General features: G+C 31.2%; 1 protein-coding gene across 1 annotated transcript in view; it reads right to left on the minus strand.

Moving 5' to 3' along the window:
• Positions 1-3,364, minus strand: part of LOC136980861 (rac GTPase-activating protein 1-like) — a 41,046-nt gene extending 37,682 nt beyond the window's left edge. The window contains exon 1 of the mRNA XM_067277061.1: positions 3,313-3,364. The gene's annotated coding sequence lies outside the window, so the exon portion shown is untranslated. The remainder of the gene's footprint in view (positions 1-3,312) is intronic.
• Between the last annotated feature and the right edge of the window lie 9,968 nt (positions 3,365-13,332).

Here is a 13,332-nt window from a genome sequence, read left to right on the forward strand (position 1 = left end):
ACTCTACATGTCCACGTGCGTCGGAAGTAGCTTCTACATTTTGCATGTGACAGACCGATTGAACTAAATATCGAATCCCTGTTTGTGTTCCCAAGAACCTGAAAAGAAACGTGGACATATTCAATTTTAAAACCCCTTTTTCGGCTTTTTCAGAAATGGAAATGGAATATGGTGATTGTTATGAATTGCTCAGTCTACAAACATAAAATGTTTGCGTACCGACAAATGTAATTTAAATGTTCAAATCGAATTAAATACAACACCAAATGTTCGTAAACGTTGCACAAAAAAAAGGAAAGAAATGTAGCATAGAACTTAAATGTAAAAGTTAAAATTGTCGGAAAAATTTATAATTTGTTAAAAATTTGTTATTCGATGTAACCGTGATTGTTATTTGATCATTTGTAGAAACCTTCGGATATAGTCATGTGATGTCACGCGAAACCAAACGGGCGCGAGAAAAGCAAGCGGAGAATGAACTGACAGCGTACAACGCTCTCAGGTAAAATGTCGCTACTCTACAGCAACATTTTAAAAATGGCGGAGAGCCCTGTGAAGCTTCGGAAGTGGGCCTACTATTTGTGCAAATAAGAAAATTTTTTTTTGTAATTTTTGTATAGAAGCAAATAATAATAATTGTTGTTATTATAAATTAACGTTGTAAAAAGAAACCGTCAGACAAGAAAAAAAATAGTTAAACGAAAAGTGAATATTACATGTCCATAAAAGGACACGTCTGTAGAAATTTCTGAGAAAGTCATTCTTCTCAGGTTGAAACAATCGATGAATTTGAGTACTTAGATCGAACATCTTCGGTAGGAATCGAATTGTCAGTCGATGTTGACTCATCCGACGACCGGGGTTCCGATCTCGTTACAATGCGTAACGAGGGGGGGACCAATTAGAGAGCGGAGGCAAATCGACATCGACCTATCGGAATGTTCGATCTGGGACTCAAAAGAAAGTTATAAAAACCCTGAGAAAAAGGGATGTGACGTTCTCTCGGTCATTAGTTCTCTCGGTTCTTGGCTCTTAGAGCTTTGTCTCGCGATTTTACGACGGGGTTTTTTTCCCGTGATCTTCGGCAGTTGGATTACATCTCTTTTGGAAGGTCACCCACTCCCTTGGATTTGTCACCTGTAATTTGAATCGTCCCTGCTTCCGGAACTCTCCCTCGAGAAGCTGAACAGTGCGCCCCGGGGCCATCATACTCCTGCGAAACATCGGAGGACTTTTCTTGTGGACTTTCGATTCCGAGAGAAGGCCCAGAAGACTCGAACGCCGCCGCTGATAAAAGTATATTGTAGTTGTAAGCACCTTTTGTTATATAAACGGGTTACGAATGAAAACCTGTCTCTTGAGAGTTTCTTTCACTCCCACACGTGGATCGTGACCGCGCGACATTCTGACTAACGCAGTCGTTCGGCAAACCTCACAATATTATTAGTATCCAATAATGTAAAGTGGTCTGCAATAAAGAAGTTTAATTTGCCAACATTCATAAAGTTACAAACTAAGTTCAAAGTCTAAATTAATTTTTTTTGACAACACAAAGTTAAAGATTTAAATTCTAATATGATTTCCAAAAATAAAGGTTTTGCAAGTTACTGCGGAAGAGTCATTATGTTCTGGAAGTTTTTGTTTAATCAGTTACTGATTTTATACATTATCAGTAGGTTTGTATGTGGTATTAATAGTACACATTATATTGAAAGGCTTCATTTCATATCAAATTCAATTGTGATCATCATGAATAATGTTTGTAAAAGCATCAGAAATTCTTTTCCTTCAGAGATGGTGTATAGAGGAAGAAATCAAAATTTTATCCATGTTATTCACATAACACAAGAAAATCTAGAGAGCTAAAATCAGGACTTCTAGGAGTCAGACTATTTGGGGCATCTCGTTCAAATCAGCTGTTCTCGAAACTAAAATTTAACAAATACAAAATGTACACATAGTACGACGGGGAACATACTGTGGCTTCTTATAAATGTATTAAATCTGAAAGTTAAAATGAATAGATACTGTGGTTCTTAATTCTGTAGATTATGAATATCAACATTAAATTCTAAAAAAAAAAAAATTCCTAAAAAACTTCATGGACAGATTATCAGTAACTAGAAAATGGACACAAGTACAGCAAAGATCTTATAATCTATCAAAAGAAATTCAAATATATATTATTTTATATATATCTTCTTATACTGGTAAGCTAGAAAGGGTTTCTTCAATTTATAATTTATTGATAAATATGTTAAATAGAAACTAGTTATAGAAAAACCACAAAAAAAAAGTTGTAAGACATTCTTTATATTGGTTACTTAATTGATAACCAATAACTTTAAATGCAAAATTTTTGAACTGAAGAATTGAAGTTAAAATTGTTCTCTTATGTAAAGTTTTTAAATATAAAGTGTGAAATTAAACTACGAATTTTATTTATTGTAATATTTAGTTATACATATAACTAAACTAACATATTTAAAAATATTTAAAGTGAATTCAATACAAATTCAAACTTGTTAACTAAAATATTTTATTATGAAACATCAAGTTTACTTTAAAATAACTGAAAATGTTACAATTTAAAGAACTTTTACCGAACCTTCTAAATAAAATAAAAAGGAATTCCAGCAAAATTAGAACATTTTCGGTTATTTATCAATAGGAATTCATTACGAAATAAATAACATTGAACATAAACGTACTCAGCAAAAATATATATACTCCAATAACCACCACCTTATAAGTTGCTGAGGGAATTTTAATTAAGAAAAACTAACGTTTTCGATCTATTCCATAGATCATACTCAGGTTCGAACTGACGAACAAAAACAATTCCAAAGAATGGAACACAAAATATTTAAATTCTTTGTAAGACATTCTTTTTATTGGTTATAATATTTAAATAAATAACTTTTAATAATTTTGATACGAACAATAAAATAACTCTTTAAACAGAAGCTCAAATTATCGTTAAACATTTGAGAATTATTAATATTTAACAAACTTCCATATTAAATAAATCACTATAAAGCATCAACATTTCAGTTAATTAAACTTAATTAAATGAAATGTTTAGATTCTAGACACTTCATTAAAGTTTAATTGAAATTCCACACGAAAAATCGAGCATTAACTGGAATTCGTGAGATATTCTAAAGCAATTAGTTAACACGTTTTCCTTCATTAATATTCCATTTCAAATTTAATTATTATCGAAAAACCCTAATGAAATTTATAAAAAATTAAAATTTGGTATTTCGCCCTAAATATAATTAAAATTTTAAAAGTAGACCTTTTTATTACCTTTCAAATTAAAAACACTGGATTTTGAACATAAACTACGTTAACTCGAACTCAAGAACTCGTGACGTTTGAACTAGCCAATAACGTGAAACGTACATCGCCCCCTCTCGGCAAAGTTAAAATGTTTAAAAAATATATATTTTTAAAGCAACTTTTTAATTCTTTTGCTATTTTAATTTTTAATTTTATGCATTAATACGATATTAAAATACTAAAATTAATAAAAAATACTTCTTCAATAATTTTGGTAATAATTTCATAAACTGGAGTATTAAAGGTGATAGATATTTTTTTTTTAACTTTTTCCGCCCTGTGGGCACTAAGAGGGCCTCTTTTAGGCCCATTATGGGTTCGGCCAGGCCCACAATGGGGCGACCGGGTGGTGAGGGACGGGGCCCGACGTATCCGAACGGACCACCCCCCGAAAAATTCTTGGGGATTATTCGACCCGTTCGGATTCGATCCCGGGTCCCCCAGAGCGGTAGGCTGTTACCTTTACCGCTCGACCATCCGGCCGTCAAGGTGATAGATATCGTCCGATAAGCAAAATAACCTGCTTTGATCCACTGTACTGTGTTTGTGAATAAAATTTATTTTCTATTTTCTTACATTTCCTTATTTTCTACCATTTTAAGAAAATTTTACCAAAAAAAAATTCACAATAACCCCGTTATTTAACCCGGTAGGATAGCCGTGCGGTTAAGGTGCCAGCCTGCCGCTCTTGGGGACCGGAATCGAATCCGGATGGATCGAACAAACTTAAGGAATTCATCAAAATTCTTTTTGAGCAACCGTCCCCGGATATGTCATGCTCCGTCCCTCACCGCCCGGCCATGAGCCAGGACGAATCCACAATGGGCCTGCTAAAAAGGTTTCTTAGTACCTATAGGGAGGAAAGAGTTAAAAAGAAGTTTAAATCAAAATTTTAAGATGGCTGCTAGAATTGTTGCCCAAATGCAGTTTTAAAAACTAACAAGGAAATTTATGCTATAAATTATGTTATTGAGGCGTATAAAGCGCACACAAATGCTTCTTGAACAGCTTTTGACCAAAAAGACGTTCAAGAAACATTCATGTGAGACAGTAATGCGAAACTTGGTGCGTAATGAAGTTATAGAATAAGTGCAATATTAATTATCATTTTGGTAATTATTTCTTATTCGACAGCCTAATGAAAGATCATCCGAGAAGAAACGAAATTCACTCTAAACGCGTCATAATCTCTCTAGTGGAAGCGCGCTCACTTTTTTACATCGTTTCCCAGCGAGCGATTTAAATATATTCTGTAAAAAAATTCAGTTTCTGTCGCTATCTTGGTATTTTCCGACGATAGACGTAAAGGAAAAAATTGATATTTGCATTATTTGGACAATGATTGGTCACAGACTATCCTTTAGAAAGATGAGGCTACTCCACACAAATTAGCAATATTAACATTCTTACTATAAATATTTGAAATTCTCAAATGGGAGTACGAAAATGTATTAAACTCTTCGAAAGTTATCTTAAGGATGAGATTACATTCCAGCGCTCTTTATCAATTAGAGTCTTTCTTTTTCTGAAACCATTTAATGTAAATGACCTATCATAAACATTGAAGTTTTATTATTAAAGTAAGTGTTATGAAGTAGCTCCATCTGTGGAAAAAAAAACAACACACAAACCCATAAAGACTTTGGTTATTATATTAATAATACAGTAGACCCCCCAATAACACGGTATATACGTCCCGTGTTATATAAATTCCGTGTTGTACGAGTCACTTAAATATATGAGCCAATCACAGCCCGGCACGTTCTCCGTTGCCGCTCATAATCTGCTCTTCCCAGTGTTCAGGGTCGGTGGTGACCAGACCCTGAACACTGGGAAGTTCGGTCGTGGGTTCGCGCCGCGACTCGGACAGGCTGGCTGCTAGGAGTTTTCCGGGTTTTCTCCTAGCCAATAACGACTGAATAGGAGGCCAGTTCCCAATAAAAGTCCTCCCGGAAGGCACTATTTTCCGCGCGTGCGTTTAGGCCGTTCGATATACGGCTGGCTCTTCGGTCGAGTAGCGATCATATACACATGTCTAGTCGGAGAAAGAGCTTTTCTGAGCTACCATCTCCATATCAAACACCTGTAGAAGAAGAGAAGAAGAAGAAGAGCCCGGCACGTGTGCAGTTTAGGGGCTACGGCTGTTTGAAAGGTTTTCTTCGATAAAATTAACCGGTTCTAGACTAATTTGACTCAACATTTCCAAATCACGTATAATTTTTTTGCTATAAACAAAAAATTGTAGGATTACTTACCGAGTGTGCACCGTTCGACGACGCCATTGCTTAAGCTTGTTTTCGTCGCGGAGCGGCTCATCGAACGGCGGGCGCGTGTTTCCTGATAAGTTATTTTTCTGCGAAAAATTCGCTGAACTTTGGAGACATCATTAATATAAATATACTTTTTATGGCCGTTGAATAATAAATGGTTTTTAGTAGATCCGCTGCTCGTTTAAACTCAACGGTTTGTGCAATGTCCGCTATTGGTCCAGATTCGACCAATCCTGTCGCGACACGAGTCGGCGATGACGTTTTACCGTGTTACACGAGTCCCTTTTAGCGTGTTATACGAACACGATCGCAATTTTTTGCCGTGTTATACGAATCCGTGTTATACGAACCCCTGTTACAGAGGTCTATTGTAATTAAAATATTTTAATAATGAATTAGATGAACCTATTATTCTTTGTCGGCCGGATTTGAATTCAATTTGAGTCCGAGTTAACGTTTTCTATTCCTCCAAGCGTCATTGTATTCAGTGTGCGATTTGTAAAATTTGTACAGAAGGATGATCACTAAGTTTATTCCAATAGTCCCGCTTTTTCCTGGCTTTATTTACGTGTCTATCGCCTAAATAGGAGTTAATTTTGAATAAAAAGTACTCCCGAGAGGCGCGATCTTCCAAGGAGAGATTCCTTGGAAGATCGCCCACGTGTTATTGCATGTCCGTATCCCATCAAACGTAGATCTAAACATAAGCAGAATGTTCATTTTAAGTATTCCTAAAATTGCTGTCCAGTAGTAACCACGGCAATAGATAAACAGTAGGTAATAAAGCGAAAGAAAAGATTGGTATTGAAAAGCAAAACAAAATGGTTGCTAATCGTATGTACTTTTCGCGGTGTTTTAAAGTAAATTTGTACAATTTTGACGTAAATATGATTATATAGTTACAATTATAAATCAACTTTATAATTTGTGTAAAGTCAAACTTGTAAAATTTTCAGTGGCAGAGGAAGGAGGAAGCTTTCCATTCCTGCAAGCCGGAATATGTAAGGTTGGAAAGAAAGTCTCCCTTCTCAAATCGCACCCAGTGAAAGCCGGATATAAAACGAACACTTATTGAAGTCAAACGATTAAGAATTGGAAGGCGCGAAACAAATCAAACTGTACATTTTTCCATTTTTGTCTCTTTTCTTCCTGTGGACAGTAAGAGGGCCTTACTTCCATACCCGAGGAACGAGGCCCGACATATCCGGGATCAGATCACCCTCAAAAAATTCCTGGAGTTTTTCGACCTACGTGTATTTGATTCCAAATCCCTAGAGAGATAGGCTGGTGCCTTAACTGCCTAGGCCACTATGACCTTATTTAGATATTGCACACGTGAAGAAAACCTAGTAAACGCCACGCGGTCAGGCGGTATTCAGTGTCTTGGGTTCGAGCCGGTTTCAGTACGCACTTAGCCCACGATGGGAGTTATTTCCCTTATTCATGTTACATAAATTATTTTTCAATATATGTTTAATGTACTGCATACATCTACATTTAAATTATTTTACTAATAATATGACATTTGGAATGTAAAATTTCTTCCAAAATCAACCAAGCCTAGAAATTTTTTACTTTACTCTAATTTTTCTAGGAAAAACTTATGCACTTTTATGTTTTAATATTAAATTTTGTCAAATATTTAGCTTATAGACGATAGGTTTCTCTGAAATAAGGTTTCTAATGTAACAAGGTGCAGAAAGCTGTAGAAAGCAAAATATATTGAATTATATAAAAGAAAAATTGCAGGAACTTTCGGGATAAATTGAAAGTTGTCATGGAAATAACATTTCTAACATTCTTTTAAGATCTGAAACTTTAACGCAGCTACTTTACATTATTTCCAACTTAAAAACATAAAATATCATTTAATTTAATTATATAAAGTAGTGTATATAACTTAACTCAATTGTCAAGGATATACCGTATGATTAAATTATGTGTTATTCTTCTTTCTATTCTTTCTAAATTATTATGTGTTTTTGTTTATTTGATTCCTATTTTCAAAATAGACAAATATTTTATTATGTAAATAAAAACTTTATTTTCATAAATTAAATTTAAATTCTTTTTTACCATTTTATAATTAAATTTAAGATAGATAAAAAAAATTAATATGAAAGTAGTCTGTAAGATAGATTTACGAAAGTGAAAATTTATAAATAAAAATAAAACAGCAAGGAGTTACTCAAATTTTCCAGCAACATTTAAAATTTCGTGACGCCATCTGTTATCGCATTTTATTTAAAATACTTTTTATATTTTTAACTATTATAAAATGGCAAACAGCTTAATTTTGAGGGTAGAAATGGGTTTTATAAAAAAAATTGTAAACGCTAATTCGTTATTAAGTCCGACCCTACTGCAGATACACACGATCATCCTTATCTCCCCACTCCGTCGACCTATAACTACCAAAATTTAATAGCATTAATCCCTTAATAAACAAACCTCCCTGCAAAATTTAAGAAAGTTTCAACAAAAAGTACAGGAGTTATTAAGCTTCAAAGAGGATGAACAAAATTTTACCCCCCCCCACACACACTAACATCCATACATACAAAAATTACCCCCTCCCCTCAATTTTTTTTTATTTTTTTTTTTTTTTGCATTTCTCGACGTTTCAAGGTGTCTTAAGTGCAAAAATATAAAAATCTTGGGGATCATTTTTTGACCGATTGCCATACTTTTCCGGCTGTTATATATAATAGTCGGAAAAGTAATAGCAGAAGATAACAGGCATTTATAAGGAATTATGTATTAAATTTTTTTTTCAACAATATACAACAAAATTACTTAAAGATTTATTAAAATAACTAAATAAGATAGGAAATATTTTATTAAATTAGTAATAAATCCGAGTATTTCTATAAGAATAAGAGAAAAATAATGTTAAAGCGGTGTATCTGAAAAAATATTTAATTAAATTAAATTGATTTATTGTTTAAAACACCTGCGTAGGTTTTAATAAAAATTAACCTTTTTTTTTGATTTCATTATATTTTTTCATTTTTAAAATTGAGTAGTTAAAACATTAATCTGGATATCAATTAAGTTAATAATTTCTTATGTAAAGAATAATTAACTCTTATATTTGAACTATTAAAAATAAATTTATATAATTAAAATGCTTTAACAGCTGTAAATCTTTATAACACGTCAAAAATGCTACAATTTTTAGGCTAATTACAATATAAAAACGAGTTTTGCCCCTGTAAAGCGTGCTTTGCAACTAAGCGAATAGCACTTACAGAAAAAGCGCACTATAAGAGTTTTAATATATTTTATTAAAAATAGAAATTAGTAACATATATAAATTATTGAAATTTTTATAATTTTCGAGTTATAAAATAGATTATTAGACCAAATTATATAAAATTAGCTCATTCTTTCGCCAAAAATAAATTCTGAAAAGTCATCATCGTTCAATGCCTGCAGCAATACTTACAGAAATAAAGTATAAGAAAACTTACCTGCAGATAACGCATTCTCTTCTTATGTTTTTGAACTTGATGGAGATAAATTTTTGAAAATTAATGTATTAAGAGCCGTAGAATCTATAAATAAAAGCTATTTACCGTATAACAGTAATGCTATGATATTATCAGCAGTAAATCAATAATGTAAGTCGAGTAATCCTCCAAAATATAATTGTAAACTGTATTAAAATTTTAAGAAGAAGTGTATCATTTTTCTTAAATTCTGAAAGTAAATAACCGTAAATCACTGTATAATAAAGTTTAAATTTGAATTTTTAAAACACAGAATTACGTTTTTTCTGTAAATTATTATAGATAATTGATATTCACGTATTAAATAATTTAACTCAATTATTCTTATTAAAATAATAATTTATTAAACAAAAAATTAATGTATTTATAATCTAAACATTTTAAATAATTTCAGAAAATTTCTCAATTTTTAAATTAAAAAATTATATACTTTGAAATATGATAGAAACAATAATAACTGGTGGTTGTCTGCGAAATATGTAATAAGTTATAACAAGTTTTAAAACGATGATAACGTGTAAACAGTAATTGGTTAAAATATTAAAAATATCTCCGCCCACTTTAATTACAACCAATCGCCGCCGGAACTATAAGTTCAAATATCGTTTTCGTCAACCAATCACACTTAGAATATTTTTACAAATATTTAATATTATAATATAAAAATATAGGCCCCGCCTATATTTACAGAAATTATTTTAAGTTTAGTTAACATGTTTATTATTAATTTATATTACTTTTTAAAACATTTTCTTATAATTAATGAAAAAAATTTATCTTTTTAACTGAAAAAATATATTTTAAAAATATTTTTCAATATAGAAATTTTAACTGAAACATTAATTATAAGTACAGAGTTTTATAGATTATTTTATTCAAAAAATAATATTTTTGATATAAATTAAAAATTTTTAAATATAAAATTGTTATAAAATAAAAATTTAAATTGTTATTATTTTATTTAAATATATTTCCTTCATCATACTTAAAATTAATTTTAAAATTTATTCTACAAGGGTTTTAATGAATTAATTTTTATAACATAAACATAACTTGTATTAATAAAATTCATTAAAATAATTTTAAAAATTTTAAATTATAAAAATATATTTGTTTTCGTATGTTTAAAAGGAATTAAAACTTATATTTAATGTTTATTTAATTTCGAATTAAACAGATTAAATATAAAAAATAAAATATTCAGAAAAATAAATTATAATTAAAATGTAGGAAATTCAAATACAAATTTTTAATTTTTTGAAAAAAATATTCAAGCCTTTTACATTTAAATTTTACTTTTTTGGCTGTTACGTATAGTTTCACGATCTGTCAAAAAATGACTCCCCCCTCTTATTAAGCTTTACACCCTCTGTAAAGCTTAATAACTGTCGTACCTTTTGACGAAGATTTTTGAAATTCTGCAAGGAGGTTTTTGTATAAGGGGCATTGATGCTATTAAATTTTGGTGGTTAAAGGTCGAGAAGGTAGGAAGATAGAGAGAGTCACGTGTCATATCTCGAGTGGGATCAGACTTAATGAGAATTTTGTTCGTGATTAGCATTTATAATTTAAATTATATATATATAAACACTTTCCTGCCTTCAAAATGAAGCTTTTTGTCATTTTATAATAATTTTTAATATAAAAACTCTTTAAAATAAAATATTGTAACAGATGGCGCCATATGCAATTTAAAATTCTTTTGCCGGGTAAGTTACGCAACTCGTTGCTAGATTTTTAAAAATGTATTTCAGCTTTACTAAATTTCACACAAGCCTATAAAATTTCAAACCTTACTCGGGGAGTGCATTTGTTTATTACTTCACAGGTTAGAACAGAAATTATCTAATCATCCTGAAAGAATGCGATTCAAAATTACAAATCCATCGAAAAATTCCCAAAGCTAAACCACGTGACAATATCACGCGTCATATAAGTCACGTGATATGTATGGTAGTTCCGAAACAACCCGTTTAACCTGTGTATTATCCTTAACGTTCTGGAGAAGTATTTCCTCCAATCACGAGTGTTAACTACACAGATATTTAATAACAAAGAACTTTCGAACTTGAAAAAACTTTGATTTTTCAAACTTTGATTTTTTTAACTCTATCGATTATTTTCGATATATTTTTGCAGTTTTCTTAGCATGTAAGTTCATTTAATTTTTAATGCCTTCGTCATCTCCTTCTTCTTCCAGTCACTCGTAGATCTTTAAACCTTTGATAATGTGTCTTCATGGGGGCGTGTTTGAACGTCGGCGCTGCGAGTGACTTTTTCTGTGAACCTTTCATTTGTGCAGCGAAGTGGTGAATTACTGTTTATTTGATTAACTTATTATTAAACAAGTTTAAACTAACACTAACTAAGTGAAGGTAAAGGAAAAAGCAATAATACAAAAAAATAATAATATGCAAAGATCTCCAGTCAAGCGTGGAAGACCTCCACTGACCAGAACGAGGACAGAGAACAAACAAGCTCAACCAAGCACTTCAAGCTCCAAACTCATTACGGATTACGGAACACAACCGAAAAGTGATTCACAAGAAGGAACAAAAGAATTCTCGAATCAAAATATGGAACCTGGTCAGCAGAATTCATTAGGCTCAACAGGTGAGTCACCTAATATTAATTCAAGCCTTCTTACTAATCCAGTAAGTCAACTTGACACTACAACTGCACTTCTATGGACTAAAATATCAGATTTAATAAATGCTTCAAATGATAAACTGTTAGAACAAATGGTCTATATAAAAGAAGACGTAGAACGAATACGTCAAGATATACGTGAGACTAAGGAAAGACAGATATATATGGAGGAAGAAATTAAAAATATAAAACAACAACTAGAAAATCAAAAAAGTGAAAATGAACTAACGCAATTTAAAATAGACTCTTTAATTAATGATTATAATTATAAAAAAATAATTGTATACAAATATCCAAGCTCGAAATCCATATCTACGTTAGAAGTATATAACTTTATGACTAATGTACTAAACATTCACGATATAGCCCAAACTGAGATAACAGAAACAAACTTAATAACTAAGAAACCTAATACAACAGTAAGAATAACATTCAGCAATAAGCAACTTCGTGATAAATTTTTCTATACCTTTATTCAAAAGAAACAACAAAAAAACGCATTAGAAGAATGGGAAGATATGCAAATATCCCCAGATTTGACTAAAAACTCAAGGATAAGAAAGAAAAATTTACTCCCAATACTTCATGAATTACGAAAACAAAAAGACCAAGTTAAACTCCGTAATGATATATTAACGATTAACCAAGAAAAAATAACATATAGCCTAAAATTGAGCAAATTGGTTTATGTAAATAATTTTCGTCCTTATAGTAATCAAATAAATACAGACAGTTGATATCATGTTAAGCAAAAATATACGCAACATAACAAAGTCATAAAGAATAATCAAATAATTTCCATTGCTAACTGGAATGGCCAAGGAATAAAAAATAAAACGTCACTAATAAATAATTTTTGTGTTAAATACGATCCGGATATTTTAGCAATTACTGAAACTTGGATTACTTCGAATTTGTATTATAAAACAAAATTTTTTAATAACTTTATAGTGGAATCGATTCAAGCACAAAAACCTACAGGTCCAGGCCGTCCAAGTGGAGGTATATGTATCCTTATAAAAAAGAACCTTGGTAAAATAATTGACATAAAAAAATTCAACAATTATATGCTACTTCTTATCTCATTACAGAAGCCTACTTTGGTAAATAAAACGAATAATTTAATAACATTATTAATTGCTTATATTCTGCCTGATGATCTAAGTACTTTAAAAAATATGTTTAAAACATTAGAAAGTTGGAGTCATATTTCTCCGCTCATTTTGGTAGTGGGAGATTTTAATGCAAGGATTGGTGAGTTAATAGATTCAAAATATAAAGGTGCCAATTTCAATATATCTAATAAACGTCTTTCGAAAGATAAACAAACCAACAGATTGGGTAAAAACTTTATCGAGTTGCTAACAGAACACAGATTGTTTCTTCTTAACGGCAGAATTCAACAGGATATTCCAGCTGAACATACTTGCTTGACCAATACGGGTGCTTCGACCATAGATTTCACAATATGCTCTGAATTATTCTTAGATTGTTGTGTAGAATTTCAGACTACGAATTTTGATATTTCAGATCATTTTCCTACAATAGCAAAATTC

This window comes from Centruroides vittatus, unplaced genomic scaffold (assembly GCF_030686945.1).
Source record: "Centruroides vittatus isolate TY-2023 unplaced genomic scaffold, ASM3068694v2 contig_727, whole genome shotgun sequence".
In the NCBI taxonomy this organism is placed as follows: domain Eukaryota; kingdom Metazoa; phylum Arthropoda; class Arachnida; order Scorpiones; family Buthidae; genus Centruroides; species Centruroides vittatus.